The sequence below is a fragment of the Marmota monax genome, unplaced genomic scaffold (genome assembly GCF_021218885.2).
Source record: "Marmota monax isolate L192 unplaced genomic scaffold, Marmota_monax_Labrador192_F-V1.1 WCK01_AAM20220418_F8-fsc00005, whole genome shotgun sequence".
Classification (NCBI taxonomy): domain Eukaryota; kingdom Metazoa; phylum Chordata; class Mammalia; order Rodentia; family Sciuridae; genus Marmota; species Marmota monax.
This window is the reverse complement of record NW_026692254.1, coordinates 15,436,655-15,449,532: the sequence shown is the minus strand read 5'-3', so window position 1 is coordinate 15,449,532 and position 12,878 is coordinate 15,436,655. Positions and strand designations below refer to the sequence as shown.

Below are 12,878 nucleotides of genomic sequence, written 5' to 3'. Positions count from 1 at the left end.
AGGTAATATACCTTTGTTTGATTTGATAGTTTGACTTGAAAACTGGATCTAGTTGTTTATAAGAACTAACTTCAAATATGTATATCAATTTATCCAACTGATATTGAGAAGCTCTTCAAAATCTATCTGTGAATTTAAAAGTTTAGCAAACTCATCTTTGCCTATATAGCATAGAGCTGCAGCAGATCAGCTGGTAGCACTCGACTGTACAGGAGACTCTTTCTTAGAGGCCTTGAAGTATAGTGTCAAAGAGAGCTGCTGTCCAGCTTAGTTTCCCTTTGGCTATTTAATGTGTAGATAACAAAGATGCAGTCTCAACCAGAAAATAGCATAAATAGAAGTCTCTGAAAACAGGAAAGACTGAAGTCCCATGATGTCACGCCTACTTCCAAGCAAAGCAAAGGTACTAAGCCAGGAGAGTCCTAACTAGGATGCTTTTAAAAGCACTGTTTTTGGTTTAAGGTTTGGCATCAACATTATCACATTCATCATTTTCCTCATCTTCCTCCCTCTTCTTGAAGCATTTTCATATATCTACTAGCTTAAACCTTCTTCAGGAATATATCTCCAAGAAGGAATATATCTTGAGAAACTAAAACATCTCTGATTCCACTGTTGTATTTGATAAACCACTGTCAGTACTTTCTCTTTTCTTTTCCACTGGCACATTTCAAGGTACTGGGAACAGCCTCTGACCAACCAGCTAGCAAAAAAAACAGAAGTGCTTTGCCCAAGAACCTGCCAGGAAAGGAGTGCTGCCAATAACTACTCAGGAAGCTTGGAGGTGAATACTTCCCCAGTTGAACTTTCGCATGAGACTGCAGACTGGGAGCCAACACCCTTTGCAGTCTTGTAAAAATGCTGTGAAGGCCTGGCTAAGCCATGCTTGTGTCCTCAAACCACAGAACCTGACAGGTAAGACATGTGTAATGTGTTAAGCCAATATGTTCTGTGGTAACTTGGCAATATGGTAAGAAGCAATAAAGACTTAACCCAGGTATATATTTTGTTTTCTTTTTAAAAAATATGGAATGCTTCATGAATTTGCATGTCATCCTTGCCCAGGGGCCATGCTATTCTTCTCTGTATAATTCCAATTTTAGTATATGTGGTACTGAAGTAAGCTCCAGATACATTTTTTTTGATACACTTCCAAACACCAAAGACAAGAGATGATCTTTAAAGTACCCGGGAAGGGCGGGGGGAACATGGAAGATTAAATATTAAATATATTCAGTCAATTACAGAGAAATCACTGGAACAAGAATATCAATCATAATATCAAACATAAGATACAAAATGCAAAGAAAATCCAGAAAGCACAATGGGAGTCAGCAAAAAGAAGCAATCCAAAGAGAAATTATAATACAAAACAAGGTGCAAGACCTAGGATTAGATATCTGACCTAACATTAAATGAGCTAAACTTACCTATCAAAGAATCCCTCAGATCACAAACCAAAACTATTTTCTAGGTAATAATAATTAGGGTTTGGCAGCAACATTATCACATTCATCATTTTCCTCCTCATCTTCCTCCCTCCTTATACTCCTTATACTGTTAACAGTACAGTTCTCAGTGGGGATTTTTGGCTGTAAATATCTATACATAAAATAGCTTAGCATTAAACCTCATGAAACAAAATTTGCTTGAAACAGGAGGAAAAACAACAACAACAAAGAAATTAGCAGAAGAGTTTACCTCATCTTAATTTATCACAAATGGACAAAAATATAAGAATATAAAAGATTTAAATAACATAACAAGTTAGATATTATTGACAGAATTCTAGACCCTGAAAACAAACACACCTTCAATGTCATGGAATGGTCATTAAAACTAGCCTCAAAAAATATGGAAATTAAAACCACAGTACAATGTAATAAAATAGGAACTAAATTTTAGAAGTACTAGGGAATAAATAACCTTTCCACCTGAAAATCTTAAAACTCTTCCTTAAAACAACTTTGTGGTCAAAGGGAAAAATCACAATCCAAACTGCAGATAATGAAGAAAATAATGAAAATGAAAACATTACATATCAAGATGCACACAGTACTTGGAATAATATTCAGAATCTCAAACATATGTGTTAACCCACAGGGAGAAAAATTAGTGTTCATTTCAAGAAGTTTTAAGAAGTTTGAAAAGGAAGGAGGATTGCAAGTTCAAGACCTGTCTCAGAAACTTAGGGAGAACTATCTCAAACTAAAAAATAAAAAGGGCTGGGGATGTGATTCAGTGGTAATGCACCCCTGAGTTCAATCCCTAGTACCACAACAAAACAAAACAAATACTGCAAGAAGTCATGATGAGACTTAGATATATTCCACTTCCTACACACAGGTTACACAAAAGAACATTTAAAACTCATGTTTTAGCTAAAGGTATAATTTCTTTAATATAAAAAATTCTAACAAATCATTTTAAAAGGATCAATAATCCAATACAGATAACCTAAAATAAAAAATGATTTAAGAAGACGGTTTACAGGCAGGACATGGTGGTACATGCCTGTAATCCCAACTATTCAGGAGGTTGAGGCCCAAAGGACCTCAAGTTTGAGGACAGCTTCTGCAACTTAGCGAGGCCTTGTTTCCAAGAAAGAAGGAAAAAAAAAAAAAGCTGGGAATACATTCAGTGGCACAGTGCCCCTAAGGTTGAACCCCCAGTATGGTGGTTGGGGGTGGGGAAGATAGTTTACAGAAAAGAATAAACTGGCTCATCAATACTTGAAAAAATGTTCAAACTCTAATGAAAGAAATGCAGTTCCACCTGCACTAGACTCATTCCTTAAATGCTTTGTCTGTCAAAGATCAGAAACACTGGGTGAAGCGCAGGGAAGCAGGTACTTTCCTATGTTGCTTATGAAAATGTGAATGGAGACCAACTGGGCAAAATCTCTGAATGACTGATAAATACATGTGATTTCATGTAAAGTTCAGAGACAGGTAATACTAACCTGTGGGTCCAGAAAGTAAAATGGTGGTTATTGCTATGGTGAGGGAATAGAAGTGGGTAATAGGGACGCTTCTAGGACGCCATGATGCTTACTTCCTGATGTACAAGTCATAATTGTGGGCTCAGTTTGTGAAAAATGAATGTAACCGTATACTTAGGATTTTGCACACCTTTCTACGTGTTTCATCTTGTGTTATGGGGGACCACAATTACAAAATTTACATATGAGCAAACATGATCTTTTATCCACATCTAAGCATTTATCCTATAAATGGTTCTCAGTCTGTGGAGAGGTTTGCCTCCAAAAGTCATAATCATGATAATACCTTAATTAGCAAAGTGGTTGAAGTTGATGTCACCAGTCATAAGACATATTAACCTTACCACCTCAGTTGTATTCTTCCCAGTAATGCATAACTTCAACCTAGTTATAAAAAACATCAGACAAACCCAAATGACAAAACTCTCCAATGGTATCAAGGTCATGAAAGATGAGGAAAGAATGAGGAATTGTCATAGCCTGAAGAGACAATACTGACCAAATGCAAAAGGGGCTCCTGGTTTGGAATGTGGTACAGAAAAAGGACACGAATGGGAAAACTGGTGAAATCAAAATGCTTAGTTCATTGTAAGGATTTTAAAAACCTTTAAATTTTTAAACTGATATATAAATTGTACACAATTATGGGGCACCGTGTGCTGTTTCAATCATGTATACCTTCTGTGATGTGAAATCGGGTTAAGTGATCTATGTCCTCAAACATTTATAATTTCTTTGTAAATTTCTTGGTCTTAATGGTTCTATGATGTTATGGTTTGGATGTAAGGTGTCCCCCAAAAGCTCATGTGTGAGATAATGCAAGAAGGTTCAGAGGAGAAATGATTAGAGTCTTAACCCAATCAGTGATTTAATCCCCTGACAGGGATTAACTGACTGGTAACTGAAGTAGTGGGGTGTGGCTGGAGGAGGTGGGAATTAGGACGTGGCTTTGGAGTATGTATTTGTACCTGGAGAGTGGAGTCTCTCTGCTTCCTGATCACCCCATGATGCGAGCTGCTTCCCTCCGCCACACTCTCTGCCATGATGTTCAGCCTCATCTCCGGCCCTGAGAAATGGAGCCAGCCTTCTATGCACTACGACCTCTAAAACTGTGAGCCCTCAAATAAATCTTTCCTCCTCTACAATTGTGCTGGTTGGGTCTTTAAGTCATAACAGTGAGAAAGCTGACTAAAATATATGATTAAAGAAGATGTTAACAAAAGGAGAAGTTTGGTGTGTGGTATGTATTATTTTTGTGCCTCTTCTTTGAAAGCAAAAATTATCTCACAATAAAGTTAAAATCTATCACAATCTATAGTTAGAAAAAAAGTTAAAAGGGGGGGCAACTATATTTTTACTAGTATTGACCAATTCCAAGATGCACTGTTAAGAGAAAAGAAGGCAAGATTTCACAAAAATATGGTGAGGCATGCTAGCGTTTATAGGGAAAAGGAAATGTATAAATGGTTGTATTTTGAATTTTTGCCTTATGTATATATTGCTTACTCATAAAAGAAATAACATAATTCCAAAACATTCACAATGATAACCGAATGTCTATAGTAGAAGTGGTCTCTGCTATAGTTTGGATCATAAATATCCCTCAAAGATTCATGTGTTAAAGTCTTGGTCCCGGCTCGGTGCTTTTGGGTCCTGGTGAAAACTGTGAGAGATGGGGACTAGTGGGAGGTCTTCCAGTCATTAGAGGTTTGCCTTTGAGGGGGCCAGAGGATTCTAGCTTGTTCCTCTTTCTCATTCTTCTTCATAGCTGCCATGAGATAACGAGATCTGCCTTATCACTTGCTCCCCACCATGATGAGCTGTCTTGTCACAGGCCCAAAAGCAATAGAGCCCAATGACCCTGGACTGAAACCTCTGAAACCATGAGCCAAATTAAAACTTCTCTTATATTATAAGTTGATTATCTCAGGTATTTTGTTACAGTAACATATAGCTGACTGACATAGACTTTGTGTAATTATTTAGTGCCCACAAGCTGTTTACTAAGTTCTTATTAGATGAATTAGAAAATGTCAATGACTTTTCCAGAACAAATTCTTTCATTGTATCCTCAATACCACTACTTCTTTAAGTTCTCTTCCTCTTTCATCTGGATGACTGCAATCACTTTTCACAGGTCTTCTTGATTATAATCTCTCTCATACTCAACACACAGCTTGCAAATCTCAAACACAGACATCCAGTAAACCATCCTTCACTCTCTTCAGGACCCAGGGAAAACTCCTACTCCTGTCACAGGCCAGCCCAGATTCGCACTTGAATTCCTGTCCCTCTTCTTTCCTTGATATCTCCATGCATGCTTGTACTAAATGCACCAGAAAGCAATCTGCATCTTTGCAGAGGCAGCTGTTTTTATCTCAAGGGCTTTATCCTGTCCCTTCTGCAGGCTGTATAATGCTATATTGGAGATACAGGGCAGACAGTGAGCACGGCCTTCTGTCTGGGAGCTCAGTCCAGGACTAAATAAGTGGTCTCCACAGAGTCATATTCCTCTGCATTCTTCAAGGTCAAATCCAGGTGTTCATCTCTTGTGAAGGAAGTCTTTCCTCCATCCCCATCTAAAAACTCTTGGAGTCAAGAGTTTAGATTTTGGAGTTTTTCAGATTTTGGAATATTTGCATAGACTTTACTAGAGAGCATCCTTAATTCAGAAGTCCAAATCCAAAATCTGAAACTTCTTGAGCATTAAGAGGGATCAAGGATTTGTGATGCTTTATGTGGAAACTCCACTGGAAAGTGTAAGCCTTGGCTTTGATGAAATGTGGCACCTGAGGCTGGAAACATCAAGGGGAAGCTGCTTCAGTCAAATAACCATTGTGTCGGGGGCGGGTCCCAGATTCCTCCCAATTCTCACTGCCCATGACAGTTCTTGAACTGCAACAGAAAACCCCTAGTCCTGCAAACCACAAGAAAAATGAAACAGCTCTCTGGCTTAACATGTGTCACCTCACAAGCTACGTTTATGGTCTGGTGAAAGGCACATCCCGTCTGTCTGCCACACAATTCTTCAAAGTGCTGTGTGATAACAAAGCCAGCACCCAGCTTCCGCCCCTGGAGTACTATGTAAACACGAGAAGGTCTGAGTTTCTCACAATGACCTCCTGGATCATGCATGCAAGCCTTTACCATTTTTATTCAACTGGGGGTAACACTCTCAAGGACTGTGAAGGGGACTGATGTCTGTCTCTCTCCTTCTCACTGGGTACCCACTAGGAATTGAGAGAGCAGCTCTAATTCAAAGTGAGCCCCAAGGGGATGGTTATGTAAACTGCCTCAAAAATGTGTTGCTGATAACACAAGCCAAAGGGAGATAAAATAAAACTCCACTGGCTGGCTGCATGAAAAAGTGACTAATCCAAATTTTCCACAAATACTACTGCAGTTTGAAGTCTTCCCCCAGGCCGGCAAGCCAGGACTGCTTCTGGAAGGTTTCCTGCATCCCATGGCTACTCTTTCAATGTTCCTGAGGGTAGCAGAGACCCTTACCTGGCTGAGGCTGGGTATTGCTCCATAAGGGTAGGCCCCAGGCACCCGGCCACTCAGCTGGCCTGGGGTCAAGAACTGAAAGATAACACACAACCTGCATTGTCTGGAGAGTCTTGGAGAAGGCAGTCTACTGTAAACTTTCAAACACTTCTGGAAAATTAGGGCTATCTGCTGCCAAAGTCCAACAGTTTCAAGAGGCTGCAGATGCTGGGCAGGAAGCTGAGACCCACACAGGCAAAAGAGCTTTCAGCTGGGCGTCCAGCATCACATATGACCATGCAAGCCCTGTCTGAGTAGGGCAGGGCCAGGCCAGGCAGGCTCCCAGACCTTGCCAGCCTCCCACTCTGGCCAGGTCCACTGGCAATGAAGGGATAGATTTTATTTAAATCAGCAGTTTCCAAACCAGGCTGACAGTAAGAATCCTAGGGGGAGGCTATATAAAAATACAAATTTCTAAAACCCATGTCCCCTAGAGATTTTAGCGGGATACAGTAAATTCCAATAGGATTTGGAGTGGGACACAGTAACATCCAACAGTCTCTGGAGGAGGCTCTAATGACCCATTAAGTTTAGAACTGACTGATATCAGAAAAGAGTCCTGCTTCCAGGTAGCGTTATGACAACTTGAGCTTCTTGGATGCTACAAGAAGCTCTGGATCCATCAAGATGCTCAAGCAGTTCTCTGCAGGACAGAAAGAGGCTTTCCAGCCCTGGGACTGGGGATTTTCCAAGAGAGATACTGAGTGCTGGAGAGCAATCCCTGGGGGTTACAGACTTCCAGGGCACCAGGAGGAATGGAGAGGACAGCACAGGAAGACATAGAAAAGGAGAATCAGCCAATATAATGGTCAGCTAAACCAGGTCCCCTCCTTTCCCACTGACTCCAGGAAACAAGATTGCAGAAAAATGACAGAAGCAACACCGAGTGTGTGCTCCGTGCCAATTGCTCTAGTTCATCTGTTAATCATCTCTCATTACAACCCTATAATGTGTCCAAAGGATCTATTCTCCCATTTTGCAGATTAGAAGATTGAGGCATAAAGACTGTATAGTGTGTTCAAAGTAGTGGAGGCAGGAAGGCAGCCTGGGCAGCCTGACTAGAGAGCCCTTCCTTCTTTCCCACTGTGCTACAGATTGCACCTCCATGCTGTACCAATGGGAAAGAACAACATTCCACGGGAAAGTCAGGTAGAAAAGAACACTGAACCCCTCTAATGCCTGTGTCCACTCCAGACACTCACTTCCCTCCAATTAGCTCACAACTTCTGCGATTAACAATGTTCTGAGAAAAACAGTGTAACATGCACATTGCGGTCCCTTGCGAATGCCCTGGAACAAAAATCACATCTGCGCTCATGGTAACCACAGCTAGTGGAATCCCCTCTGAGCACTACCTTTCTTTGTACAGTGGCAGCCACGCCTAGGCTTCAGAGCAATGATAGAGTATGTTGCACAGAACACAGATGAGGGGTGAGTGGTCATTCCATAGTACCTTTCAACCTCAGATCCCCAGGTTTTGGAGTGCTGGTAATAGCAGCAGGAGAAATCCCCCTGCCGTGTGGGGCAGCGATAGTGGTCATGGTCAGGACACTGCCCTAACTGCCGCCTCCTTTGCTTTGTCTCCGGTTGTATACTCACTCTTCCTTTCAGTCGATAATGCCTAAATTTGGTCTTCCCACCCTTTTTCACCTGGCAGAATATCTAAGCTTTAAAGTCTTGTTAAAGAGTAACTTTGCTTTGCAGTGATGGAGGACAGGAGGAACTTGTAATCATAAAAGAGATTGATTGAACTAATTGCATAAAGTTCATTTCCCCTTTCTAATAAATATTTACCATCCAGTGTTTATATCTTTTATGTTTGGACTTTCTTGAAATACTTTCTTGAATTAAAAACATCACATTACCATTGGCTAAAAGAGGAGACGGTTGCATTTGCCAATAACTTCTACAACAAATGCCAGCTATTGAGGCCAATTTTTTTGTAGTTCATATTTCCATAGACAGCTTTGAGCCTTGTAATACCAGCATTCCGCCGACAGACATGAAAGATTCAATGGTAATGATGATGCTGCAGGAGCCTCCAGAGGTCTAAAAATTAAAATGGACTGCATTTTAATTATTTTTTTGGTTCTATTATGTGCAGATGCTTAAGAATGCAGAAAACCTGGCTACTATTTGAAACCTGGGTGGCTCCCAAAGCAACTGTAGCAATGTTTCTCACATCATTTACCCTATTCCTTTGAGTGAGGAAATGGTTCTTAATTCATGGGTCTTAAAACAGCTAGGAACCATGAGCACCCAGAGAAGGGTATACACAGAAGTCACAAGGAAGTGCTGCATTTGAAATTCTACCCAAAGAAGAGCAAAAGCTGAGTCAGGGCATCCCCTGTTTCCTGCTATGGGCAGACACCAGCCTGCCACTCTCCAACACCAAGTCTCTGGTCTCTGTGGGTCCTGAGCATCTAGCAGTGCTGAGAAAGCCCCTCCTAGACTATGTTTGCCAATGCATAGTTATTACATAAAATTACCAGGAAAATAATTAAGTTGAAATATCATTTTCAAAATATAGATTTCCTAAAGTGCAATACTGTAATATAGGTTTGTCAACACATTGTCTATAATATAGAGGGGACAGCGTAACCAGTGTAATGCCGAAGGAGTGGGGAGTATACGATAGTTTGTGATGTCAGCCACAACTGTAATACATATGAGGATGTCTGTCATTCCTAATCACATGACTGTCCTGGGTCCTGCGGAGACTGCTGGGGTTTATTGCCAACCTTTCATAATGAAGGGAAACACTAACTTCACTTAGAAGTGGAAGAAAAACAAAGGTGTGATTGCTGTCCTAGCCCAGTTCGCAAATCCTTTGAAACTATCCAAAGGGCCCTGGTTTGGCACTCCTGCTTCAGTGTGGTCACGGGGATGCGTGGATGAGAGATGTGCTCCCTGAGAGGAGGGAGGCCTCTGCTCTCTACTTCCTGTCTGGAATGGGCTGGGCTCATCTTTTGGCAGATAAGCTTTTGTTTCCCATAAGAGACAGCAGTGAAATGAAAACGGCCCACCACTAGTCAGGGTAGTTAGTGTTGTTCTGAAAATGTAATCTATCAAGTTTCTTTTTCTTCTTGTTTTTATGTTCTGTATTCCAGAAAAGAAAATGTTCAACTCCTCAATACCGGTGTGTCTCACAGTTTTATTCCCTGGGCAGTGTCCAATCTCCACTATATTTCATTATTATTTTCTTTTCTGTAACCGGCTTAAAGTTCCAGACATTTTTAAGACAAAAGATACACAGACACAGACAGACACACAGAGAGTTGCCTCATTAATGCTTAGGTCCTTTTCCAAACTTCCCCTAATAGCTCTATACAGAGACCCCAGCCCAAGGTTCTGGCCAGTGAAGCTCCCATCAATACAGTCTTTAGGGGAGCCCCAGGCTTGGGAGCATGGATAATGTTCTCAATTTCCAAACATAAGTATAGTTTTTAAGAAAAGAGATTGCTCCATATTTTTGGAGTTGTAATTTCTTCACAATATCCTCTCCCCTTAAACTGCTGGCTGTGTGTTTTTCTTCCTTTTTACAACATCTAGTACATAACGGTTTTTGTTTCCCTATAAAAAGGAACCAAAAGTGGTTTAGTGATCTTTTTTTTTTTTTTTTTTTCAGTGTTAGGGATTGAACCATGGCCTCATGCATGCTAGGCAAGCACTCAATCACTGAGCTATATCCACAGCTCTGGTTTGGAGAATATTGTTCAGAATTTTGTATCACAGTTTTTTCTGAAGTAACTGGACATGCTTTGAGATGTTATGAAGTCACTTGTGTGATTCTGTCATGAAGACTGGACAATTGGTGCTTTCCACCTGGGGACACAGGATGTTCATGGGGCTTCAAGAAGACTCACATCTAAATAGAACATGTCAAGAATCCTAATGCACTACTCTCTCAGTGGAATGGAGCACAAATGACTATACATTTATAATCCATCTTTAAATAATCTACTTCTAATGTCCTTAATCACAGGGATAAGCAATATATGACTGCATACATTTTATTTCCCTTGTTATCTTAAAAGCTATGACTCTCTGCTGCATCATTTACTGTTTGTTCTACACTTGATATTACACATCTTTAACTGATCACAATCTGTCTTTATCTGATATTATAGTGGTTCCCTTTATCCTTGGGAGATACATTCTAAGACCCTCATCGCCCAGGGATACAATTAAACCCTATATACACACTGTGTTTTTTCCTAATCACGCCTATTTATAATAAAGTTTAATTTATAATTTAGTACAGTAAGAGATTAACAGCAATTACTACTGATAAAATAATTATGACAATGTGCTCTATAAGTTATTTTAAGTTTATTCACTATTTCTGGATAAGGAGGGACTGCTGTTATTACACCTCACATATAGTATAAGAGTCAATATCATATTTTTAATTTCTCCCTTTCTGGCCTTTATGAATGCCATACATTTTACTTTTATATGTGTCATAACCCTAAAGTACTAAATTAGTTCCCTATGGCAAATTTGAAGTGGTTTCCTACTGCTGTTACAACAAATTACTACAAATTTAGTAGCTCAAAACAACATAAATTTTCTTACAGTTCTAAAGGTCAGAAGACCAAAATCACTCCCAGGGGGCTAAAGTCAACTGGCAGCAGGGTTGATTCCTTCCGAAGACTTTTTCCAACTTCTCGAGGCCATCTGCATTCCTTGATTTGTGGCTCCTTCCTTGCATCACCCCAAACTCTTGGTTCTATCATGATATCTCCTCTCTCTCCTTTTGATTTGATCTCATGTCTCCCTCTTTTGAAGAACCCATGCAAACACACTGGGCCCATAATATCATCCAAGACAATTTTCCCATCCCAAGATAATCAATTTAATCATACCTGCAAATCCCCTTTTGCTATATAAAATAACATTCATACATTCTGGGGATTAGGACACGGAGAGCTACTATAAGTACAATTATTTATTTTAAAACAGCTGTTTAAATGTTCAATAATTTTTAAAAGACATTCAAGTATACTTCAATATGTCATATATTTACCCACGTAGTTACTACTTGCAGTGTGTTTCATTCCTTTGTGTAGATATATATTTTCATCTAGTATCATTTTCTGTTGAAAGATTTATTTTATTGTAATGTTTCTTATAGTGTATAAGCCTGTTCATGATGATTTTTTTCTAGCTTTTCTATAACAGGAAAAAATTGCATTTAACAATTTTTTGAAAGATATTTTTGCTGGGTATAGAATTATAGGCCATAATTCTGATGCCTATGTGAGCTCCTCAGAGTGTTCCTCTAACCCTTTCAGATGGCTCTTTGCCTGCCCTGGGGTAGTTTTTCCAAACACCAGCACTGACTAGTAAGTGGCATATTCTGAGGGGACCCTCTGCACATCTCTGGGGGTCTCTCTTTGGGCAGCTCTTTCTTTAGTACTCTGTCTTAGGAACCCTAGTTGCCTCAGTCCCCTGTAAAAGCAGCTCCATTTCCTCTACTAGGAAGACTGTGGCTTCCTTTCAGTTCTCCTGTGCTGCAGCCTGGAAGCTCTTCAGGCAGTTAGCAAGAATAATCCTAGGGCTCCCCTCAAAGGTAACAGGCTTCTGTTGTTTTATGTAAAGTGTCTTAAGAAATCACTCATTTTTTGATTGATTGATCAATCATTTGAATTCAGACAGGAGAGTAAATCTGGCCCCTGTCATTCCATCTTGGCCAGAAGAAGAAGTTGGGGTGAGAAACTTAAAGGCATATTTGAGACCATGTCATTTCATAACGTGATATCCATTTCAATCCTCAAGGAAAAGAAAGGGTAATAATGACTACAAAGATCAATTATGGCACTGAATTAAAAGAACTGATTGGTTCTGGTGTCTCTGGCTACATGAGGAGGAATGAAGAGTTAAGACGATGCTTCATTTTTTCATAGCACCCAGGAATTCAATATAGAAAAACGTGGATCCTATAAATGAACAGATAGATTGGTTCTGTCTCCCACAGGTGGGAACTGGCATTGTCCAGGAAGAAAATAACAACACAGCTATCAGCTCACCATATTGGGCACTAACTTTATGACAGAACCATTTCTCTACACTTTACATGTCTTAACTGACCAGAAGCCTGATATTTTACTAGTGAGGACACCAAGGCACAGAGAAAGAGAAACAATCACTAGGAACCAGCCTGCACTCACTCCCTACCAGACTCACTGCCCTTCCTTGAATGGTTCTTGTCCTGGGAGGGAGCCATGGGAGTGGTCTGCATGGACCCTTGCAAGACATCTGGCAGATTCACCCTTTATGGTAGTGAACCAGATGGAGAACCGTGCAATCAGGTTTAGAGAGTAATATA

The 12,878-nt window shown here is 40.1% G+C and overlaps 1 protein-coding gene and 1 non-coding gene across 3 annotated transcripts in view; both read right to left on the bottom strand.

The window, feature by feature from the left end:
• Positions 1-12,878, bottom strand: part of Adamts17 (ADAM metallopeptidase with thrombospondin type 1 motif 17) — a 345,945-nt gene that overhangs the window by 143,109 nt on the left and 189,958 nt on the right. The gene's annotated exons all lie outside the window — the stretch shown is intronic.
• LOC124089525 (U6 spliceosomal RNA) lies at positions 1,021-1,127 on the bottom strand. The gene has a single exon (XR_006850769.1). It is a non-coding gene; the product is annotated as a U6 spliceosomal RNA (small nuclear RNA).